The sequence below is a fragment of the Rhagoletis zephyria genome, unplaced genomic scaffold (assembly GCF_001687245.7).
Source record: "Rhagoletis zephyria isolate East Lansing unplaced genomic scaffold, Rhagoletis_zephyria_1.1 Rzeph_scaffold_06984, whole genome shotgun sequence".
Taxonomy (NCBI): Eukaryota; Metazoa; Arthropoda; class Insecta; order Diptera; family Tephritidae; genus Rhagoletis; species Rhagoletis zephyria.
In genome coordinates, this window is record NW_016164067.1 from 3,826 (window position 1) to 13,353 (window position 9,528).

Sequence of the window (9,528 nt, forward strand, 5' to 3'; positions counted from 1 at the left end):
CCACAGGTAAAAAAAAAATTAATTATATACATTGCATTTAAATCTGTGACAACAGTAAAGCTTAATATAATAATTCTTAAGAAATCGGTTTTTATAGACTTATTTTTCACTAGTTTATATTTTACTGTTATAAAAGCAGCCGTAGTGCGACTCTCTCTGATATAGTATCTTGAGATCAAGTTGTTAAGGTCTTTCTCGTGGATTGAAGGTGGCAATGCAAAAAAAAATTATCGAAGAAAAAATTACAATTTATGGACTTTAAAATAGTGGTAAGTTATTACAGAAATACATTTATGGTAAAAACTTGTCAACTTTCAAGGAAATGCTTATTGGATGTCAAAGAAAAAATTTGTTTTTTTTTAACCTAACTAGCAAATTCATTTCTGTGGACTTTTGACAAAACAGCTTCTCTCGAGTGAGGTAATTTTCTCTTCAAAGCAGTATTTCATGGAATTCTCGAATTATATTTGTATGTTTAGTCATTAATAGGAGTAGTTCAATGTGATATCTCAATGAAAGTTAAACAAAAATGTAAAGTTTTTAAATGGAAGTTTCTTATAACTTACTCTAAATTCCAACCTACTGAAAGCCCAGGGTGGTTTCCTCTAAAGGTCACAGATATAAATAAGGTCCTTTAATTAGAAATATAATACACATTTATGTTAAACTAGTCCTCAAAAGTGACTCGTCCCACCCGTCAAAAGTTCGACGAGTTTATTTTTACTTTCAAATATAATAATGACATCAAAGTATTAAACGGACCTTAACGTTCAATTAGCTACATACGAAAAAGCGCTATGAACGAAAAATTTATAGTTTGTCCAAAATTGGGACACGAATCCATAGACTCAGAAGCGGGTGGCATCGTTGTCTCACCAGTCACTCATTGAAGTTAGGTACTTTTTAGTTTTGCAATAATCTTCAGTTCAGGTAAAAGTGCATGCTGCCAGGACAGTGGAGAAAGCTTACCATTTCAACTTTGATCTTAGTACGAGTACATTGCTATTTCATGTACATATGTAGTAAAGTAACTACACCATGTTAAGACATGACTAATTGACAGATTGGAAACTTTTTTAAAATTTTCTTTTAAGTTTTTATACCATAATTCAATCAAACAAGTTTTCACACAGATATTGGCATTTCTGGTTCGCCAAAAGCGTAGTTTATGATCCTAATAAAGAAAAGTTCCAGAAAAAGTTCGTATTTTGCTTTTGTGGCTAAGGCCAGCTATTGACATAGGATACTCCAGGTGTGGGCAAATAAAATTCAACATACATACATATGTATGTATGTACATTAGGGTGGTCCACAAATGCATGTGAAAAAGTAAAGTCGGAATTTTAATGCTCTCACCCCCTGGGATTGCTCTATTCAGAAAAAAATTATATCCCTATTTTTTTTTAATCAAACAATTTTATGAGGTTTTGTCATATATTTTATATGGGGAAAAAACAATTTTTCGTTGAAATAATATAGAATTCATGAAAATCAATATTTTTCGATCGCGAAACTTTGTTTCTCTTCAGGAGACTGTCAATAATAATACCCAATTGTTTATTTAACCATTTTCTATTATTAACTATTTTTATAGGACCTCTAAAAATCTTTGAAAAATACAATGGAGGCAGCCATAAAATATCGTTAGTATTAAATAAGGTAAAATAAACAATTGTGTATTATTATTGGCAGTCTCCTAGAGAGAAGAAAGTTGTTGTTGTTCCCCATATAAAAAACATGGAAAACTTTGAACGACCTCAAAACAATGTTTTATTTCAAAATAAGAAACAGGGGTGTAATTTTTTCGGTGTGGAGAAATCCTAGGGGTGAGAGCATTAAAATTCCGACTTTACTTTTTGTTTGACCACCCTGATGTACACTCATTTATTTGGGCATAAATAGTTACTTACGGAGATACATATTTCCCATTTACGCACTTCATATCGCTCAATGTCGAATCAAAATAAAATACTCGTTTGCATTTTTATCATCGTCATCAACGTGAAATAATCTCACTTTGGGTGTTATATTCAATATTTTTGGACATAAATAAATAAATGCATAAATATATATGTACATACATATGCATTTATATATGTAAGTATGTATACTCCCACTTATGCTGATCTCGCGGGTGCACAGGGGGATGAGCAGGCGAAATGAGCAATCATAAAGTCAAGTGGTGGTCATAAATATAACGAGCGACACATGTCGCCCAGCCTGGCGGAGGACAACTCGGCTACACGTACTAAATAAGAAGTTTGTTATTTTTATCGAATCAAACCATTGTGTAGATATGTATGTATGCGTTTATGTTTGTGTGCGCCAGTGATAAAGATAACGGCAAAGCTAGTTTCTATGCCAATGTTGAGCCATTGGGGGTGTCGCAGGTTTGTTAGTTAGTTGGCCGTGGTTTCCAACTCCCAAGCGTACACCACCGCTGGTCCTCTGCGCTATTCGTGAAAGTCATAAATCTTTATTGAACTTGTCATTATTGATTTGGATTTTTGGTTAGTTTCATGTATGATGGCCAAGGGCGATGGTGGCGAGCGGATCCCGGAGAATTAAATAATGTCATGTGTCATAATGCTCCACCAGCAGAGGCATTGCACTTCATAGCGATGTTAATGCGTATACTTACATACTGTTACACCCTATAACTAGTACATATTTATTTACATACATATGTAAGTACATATCTATAATTGGAAGTGTCTGTATGAACTTGTTCTGAAGTGTTTGAGCACGAATACTGTATGTTTGTATGTGTGAAAATATTGTATGTATGTATTGATATCCCCTGTCGTCTCTTATCAGTTGACCATGCGAAATGAAATGAGAAATTACTCTTGTCGACTTGTTGTATTTTTCTAGCATGTCCAGATTGTTTTGCTTTTCATAAATCACTGATGAATTACATCTACATACTGGATGGCCGAACTACAGGAATTGGGCTCTGCATTGCATGCCACAGAGCTTTGCACACCCGTGCCAAACATATTTACATACATATGTATGTATGTATATGCATATCTACCCAGTCGGACTATGTAGTTTGCTTCCAAAATGTACTTATAGGACGATTCTTTTTCCACCCAGAAGTGTGTAGTTCCAAAAACAAAACATTCGCTTTTATACAGGCGTGAAACAGCATCAGACGGTTCTTTAAGAAGGCAATTTCGTATGGGAGGTTGTTATTGGTATGGAGTTTTGTAGAGCTGTGGCTATTAGATACTTTCCCGCGCAGATATTCACTAACATTTCATATAGAAATTAAATGTACATACTTAAAATTTCTCATCAAGTAATTAGTAAATACATAAAAAGGCATTATTTTCTGTGCGGTCCGACTGGGTTCATATATATGTAAATATGTATGCACGTATGAATTGGAAACGAACCCTGCAAGAAACCCTTGCCGGCAAAAGCGAACTAGTTGTCAAATGGTGTGCCAAGATATTATATTAAGGGCGGCCCTTTTGAAAAAAAATGATGTCAAGTGAACCTCGAAAATGTTTTCTGGCTCAAAAATGTTTATCATTCCTATCAGTGACGTGGACCGGTTTTGAACCGGAAAACCGCTTTTTCTATTAATTAACTGAACCATTAACCGAACCGAAATTTTCCACAAATGTATGATCCGAATCGAAAACCTAACCACTTTTCGTTTCAACCAATTTTTTCTTTTTTTTAAATTTGGTAATACATACGCTGTTTATTTACCATGTGGCAATAGCAAATGCAAAGGCAACCTATCTTATTCGACAGACACTTGACACTTAAACTTGCGCGTATTCTTTTTTTTTGATTTCCGAACCGTTGAACCGCACCGTAATCTCGGTTCGAAAACCCAAAAAAACCAGTCCAAAAGTGCCACAACGGTTTGAACCGCTGAACCGATCCGACCAAATTTTTCATCCGGTTCACGTCCCTGATTCCTATAGGCAATTATATTTATGTGTTCGTATGGAATAGTAGCTTATGTCGAGAAGCTGGCTTTAGTATAATGCGGCATTCCCTTTATCCTTTAAACGAAAAGGAATTTTTTGATGAGACTTAATAAGAATATTGACTTGCTAGTATCGGAACTATTTCTTGCACGGTTATTTGCCAAACGTTCTGCGAATGCCGCATTATACTAAAGCCAGCCTTCCGACATAAGCTACTACTCCATATGAACACAGATTTTATGGCATGATAAATTGAAAATATTTGGATTTTTTTCTTATCCAAACACTTTTTCTACAGGGTGCGTATATTTGTATGACTATATGAGTAAATAGGGATTGTGTACATAATACAGTAGTCATAAATATTAAACGAACTTATCGCTCACACTCTTGTGTGCTTCTGTTATTGACTTCTGTTTTAGCTGCCTGTATTTTGTTGCTGTGAAATTTATCATTCATTTTGGGCCAAGTTTGTTAATTATTTATGTCCCCATTTTTGTACAGAAGCTTAATTTTGTATCAAACACATAATTCGTCTAGTAAGCTTGTTAAGTTCTTAGTGAAGTTTCGTGATATATGGCTGGAAGGAAGCAGAATTTTGGTTATCTTTGATTTCTTTATGCGACATATGGCATATACAGTACATATAGAGATGCATACATACATATAGTGTTCGGCAAAAGCCAAAAGGGATTAATCGAAAAGGATAATATGTATGTATATACATGCATAGTCATGTAAGAGTGACTTCCATTCTGAGAAATCCTTGGATTTTGATCTAAGCGACAGAAGAAAGCTATGGTTATTTTTATAAAAGGAGCTTAATGGTAATTTTCCTTCCTACTTTCTTTATACTCCGTTACATTTTTTAAAAAATACAGTTCTTCTAAGAAAGCAAAGTTTATCAGGGAAATGGGAATATCCGAAAAGCTGGACGACTCGAGTATGTTCCCAGTATGAGGGAATACAGAAAAGTAAGTGCGCCTGGGCCACACTGGAGAAGTGAAACTTACGTTACATATCTATTTTGTCTCATAACCAAGACACATACATATATTACATTCATACATCTGCTTTTGCTTAAGCTTATACCTGTTACTCCCTCTGATCGCTCTAATTACATTTATGTTATTCTGTCTCTCTCTATCTTCATTCTTATCTTTATATTCTATCGATAAAAAAAATCGATAGCAACATCCATCAAACTATCGATAACAAAATCGATGGAAATTCGATAATAGTGTCGATAACAAAATCCATAATAATATTGGTAGCCAAATCGATAAAAATATCGGTAACGAAATCGATAATAAAAGCGATAACAAATATCGATTAGAAAATCTATAAAAACATCGATAATAAAATCTATAAAAATTTCTATTAACAAATCGATAAAAATATTGATAAACAATCGATAGCAAAATCGATAAGTAATCGATAAATATTCGATAACAAAATCCATAAATATTCGATAACAAAAACGACAAATAATCGATAACAAAATCGATAAATATTCCATAACAAAATCGATAAATAAATGATAACAAAATCGATGAAACTATCGATAATAAAAGTAATAACAATATCAATGACAAAAATCCATTAGAGTATTCACAAAAATATCGACAATAATATCGATAACAAAATTGATAAATAATCGCTAAAAAAACGATAAATAGTCGAGAATTATATCGATAGTAAATTCGATAAAAATATCGATGTTACTAACGATAACAAAACCAATAAAAATATCGATAAAAAATGATAACAGAATCTTTAAAAATATCGATTACAAAATCGATAATCGGTAACAAAATCGGTAAAAATGTGGATAACAAAGTCTATAAAGATAGCGATTATTATACCGATAAATTCCGAAAATTTCGATAGAAAAATCGATAACAATATCTTTAGAAATTTCGATATCAAAGTTGATAAAAAATATCGATAACAAAACCGGTAAAAATATCGATAAGTCCCGAGAATTCCGAAAATATCGAAAATCCCAAAATAGTTCCCAGATTGAGTCTCTGCGTATCTATTTATATCCTTTTCTCCATAATTACCTTTATTTTAATCTGTCTTGCTCAATCATCATCTTTACTTTTATCGGTATCCTCATTCTCATCTTTTTCTTTGTATTTATCTTTGTTTTTACCTTTATGTTCATCTACATATTCCACTTCACCTTTGCCCTTATATCAGTATTTAAACTTACCTTGGTCTTCATTTTTGCCTTTATCTTTCGCGCCTTTGTTTTTGTTTTTATTTTTACCTTGACCTTTATCCTTCACCTATGTACGTACTCACCTTTACTTTCAATCTTGTATTGGACTTTTCTAAGTGTTATCCTTTAACCTTTTGTTTTAATTAATACCATGTGCATACACTCAAGAAGCACTTGTTTCAGCCCCAACCAATTCCGTTGCACCAATTCCGTTGCACCATTTCCGTGTGCAATTTCCGCTGAATTTGCCAATTTACTCCCAACCAACCAACCGCCGCTAAAGAAGTTTCACTTCAATAAATAAAAAGTCTGTAATTCGACAGGAATCTGACTCAGATTTCAGAATTTGGTATAGTAATGATCCTCTATGAATTTCCCTTCCCTACGATAATTCTATGAGGTCGCGCATCAAGCGTTTATGTATTTATTTCATAGAAATAGCACGTAAGAAAATAATTTATTCTCTTTTGAGGTAAATATAATTTTCCAGGGTCAATCAAAATGCTCTAAACTACAAGTATACTGATTACGAACCTAGAGCATGACTTTAAAAGTTCATGATAGCGAATCCAATATGGCGATCAAAAATAATAATAATAGATCTGGCGCTCACACATATGCTAGTGTTTGGCCGAGCTTCTTCTCCGATTTGTGGCGACTCCGCACGGCGATTGTTTTTTTGTTGAGAAGCTATTTTTCATTGCAGAAATGCACTCCATGGTTCTTTTAAAATAACCGCCAGACGCTTTAGCTTATTATTCTTCATAAGGTGGGATATAATTTTTTTCTTTCTTATGCAGGAATAATGTTTTTTCCATATAAGGGCCTGAACAGTCGCGGATTTCAGAGTAGCTCATTCAATTTTCGCAATACTGAATTTTTTTTTCCTTTTTGTAAGGTTTTTATCGTTTTGTTTTCATACTCTGCTGACGAAGGGAGGATCTGAAGTACTTTAGCAAAATAAAGCATCTAATGTACATATATACATACACACATATGCATGCATTTGTTAGTAAACGCGGTTCGAAATCAAAATATTAGAGTTTACATATTAATTAAGAAATTAGACCTTTTTATTATTACAAGCATTTATTTAATTTGCTCTGTATACATATATGTATGTATGTATGTTTATTAGGGCTGACATAGAGACTTGAAAATTCACATTTGGCTCAAAACCCGATACTAATGTTAATCCGATAGGTGTCGCAGGAGTCGAGATATTTGAAAAACCCGTATTTATAGTCCGATTTAGTTCATATTTAGAAGTATATTAAATACTTGAAAAGGAATAACTCCACTAAACACTTTTCCGATAGGTGGCGCATGATTCCATATATTTGGTAAACCAGCATTTATGGTCCGATTTCGTTCATATTTAGAAAGATTGCCCTAAAAATAGTTGTTTTTACAAATAATTTATTTGCAAAAGAAAATAATTTTCTCCAGTTCGCTCTATAAAGGTAAAATATTCCTACTCCGTTTCTCCAGTCAGAAGTTGACTAAATACTACAGTTGTACCGAAGTACACCAAATTGTTGGACTGCATTACACTCATACAAAACGCACACACATACACATTCAGTAGTGTATACAATCCTTCGAATCATGCCATTACAATTTTTTTTCTTGCCGTCATTCAAAGACCAAGGTGGACAAGGCCATAAATGTCAAGCGATGTTATTTAATGCCTTCGGACTAACACCCACTTTTGTGTTTTGTTATTGTTTTATTGTGTCTTCTATAATGGCATCAGGTTAGTGGCACTTCGTGTTCTGCCTTCGCGGCCAGCGGTGAGTGGGAACTTCAATTTGTTGCAAAAGAAATAAATCTTGAAAGGTTCGTTGAGTCGGCTCGTTATTTGCGCATTGTTTCGCTATTTACGACAACACCTCAACACATTGTTATCCCGAAAGTGCCGTTGTTGTCTGTACTGCCTGCCCTCCCCAACCACTTCGCATGTCGTGTGTCACAATCTCGCTAGGTCCATTGATTCTCATTAACGAGCAGCCACGCCAACTAAATTTCAAGCTTGCGTGCTTATGGTCACAGGACCCCCGCCCACACTCATTACAGTTTATTCCCCACTCGTTTTTGGTTAATGTACACAAGGTATGGGGAATTGTCCCAAAAGACTCTTCTGCGCCGGAAATTTGTCAAATTACGGAAACAAAAAAAATAAAAGAATCCAGTAACAGTAATTAGAACTTTCCGCTGAAGAATGTTTATAACTCTGTTCAATTAAGGATCTGAGGAATGATGGTCGTAACTGAGTTATTGCTTTTTCGCAATCAACGGCCGCTTTGGTGTTGCCATATTGTTTGATAAGCCATCCTAAGCAATTCGCCCTGAATAATCCAAACATACATACATACATACATATAAGATCTCCGCTTAATCATTCAAGCGGCGTAGTTTTTATTTAGTACTAAAATTTTAAAGTTCACAAACAATTTCCACTCAACACAAAAACTACCAAACGCCTATACAATATGCACCTGTTGTTGCTGAACAACTCCACCCTATTGGCGGCGGGGGGCCGAGCGACTGCGAGCCCGCAAATAACCATGGTCGTCCATTGAGCTTTTGCCGTGGGAACTGTAGCAGTCGCAGTTGCACGTATGGGATCTTTTGCGACGCTCACCGCCGAATCGCCCGCATTCTCTTCCTCCTCCTCGCTGTAGACATCTCTCGATTTTTTACTCCTGCGATCGTCGCGGTTATTCACTCTTTTGGACTTAAGCGACTGTCGCGATGGCGCGTGCACACCACTTGGCTTTCTTTCACTGGTTTTATTCGATTTCGGCTCCGGAGGTATGTCTCCACTGTCCACACTTTCGTAGCTTTGGGCGCTGGCAACTTCGTCGTCCTCATCTTCCTCGGAACTCTCCTCCAAGGCGTCAACAGCGTCACAGACTCGGTAATAAAACTCATTGTGCTTCAGTACAATCCCATAGCGGACTACTTCATTCAGTGTCTCCTCGACCAGTTTCTTCACCTTCTCCTCCGGCTGTGAATAGGTTTTTGCCATGTAATGCACAATTTTGTCGATGGTTACGGGCTCTTTGAAAACGGAAAGCGCCTCCATCACTTCTTTTGCTTGAAGGCTCGTAGTTTTAGGCATTTTGGATTTAGCTTCAGTTGATTTTATAAAGATGGGTATCTTTTTAATTATTTTTATTACAAGAATTTTTTCTTTTCTTCAGAGAAAAATATTTTATTTATTTTAATTTTTTTCTTGACAAAAAATTACACACTAATCGATTGCTTGTTTCTTTTACTTTTCTTGAGCTGGTACAAGGACTCAAAGTAGAAAGCACCTGGCAACTCCTGCTTCTAGGAGAACTACTG

At 35.1% G+C, this 9,528-nt stretch overlaps 1 pseudogene; it reads right to left on the reverse strand.

Annotated features, from left to right (window-relative positions):
• Positions 1–8,680: 8,680 nt before the first annotated feature.
• LOC108373726 (uncharacterized) lies at positions 8,681–9,301 on the reverse strand (annotated as a pseudogene).
• Positions 9,302–9,528: the final 227 nt, after the last annotated feature.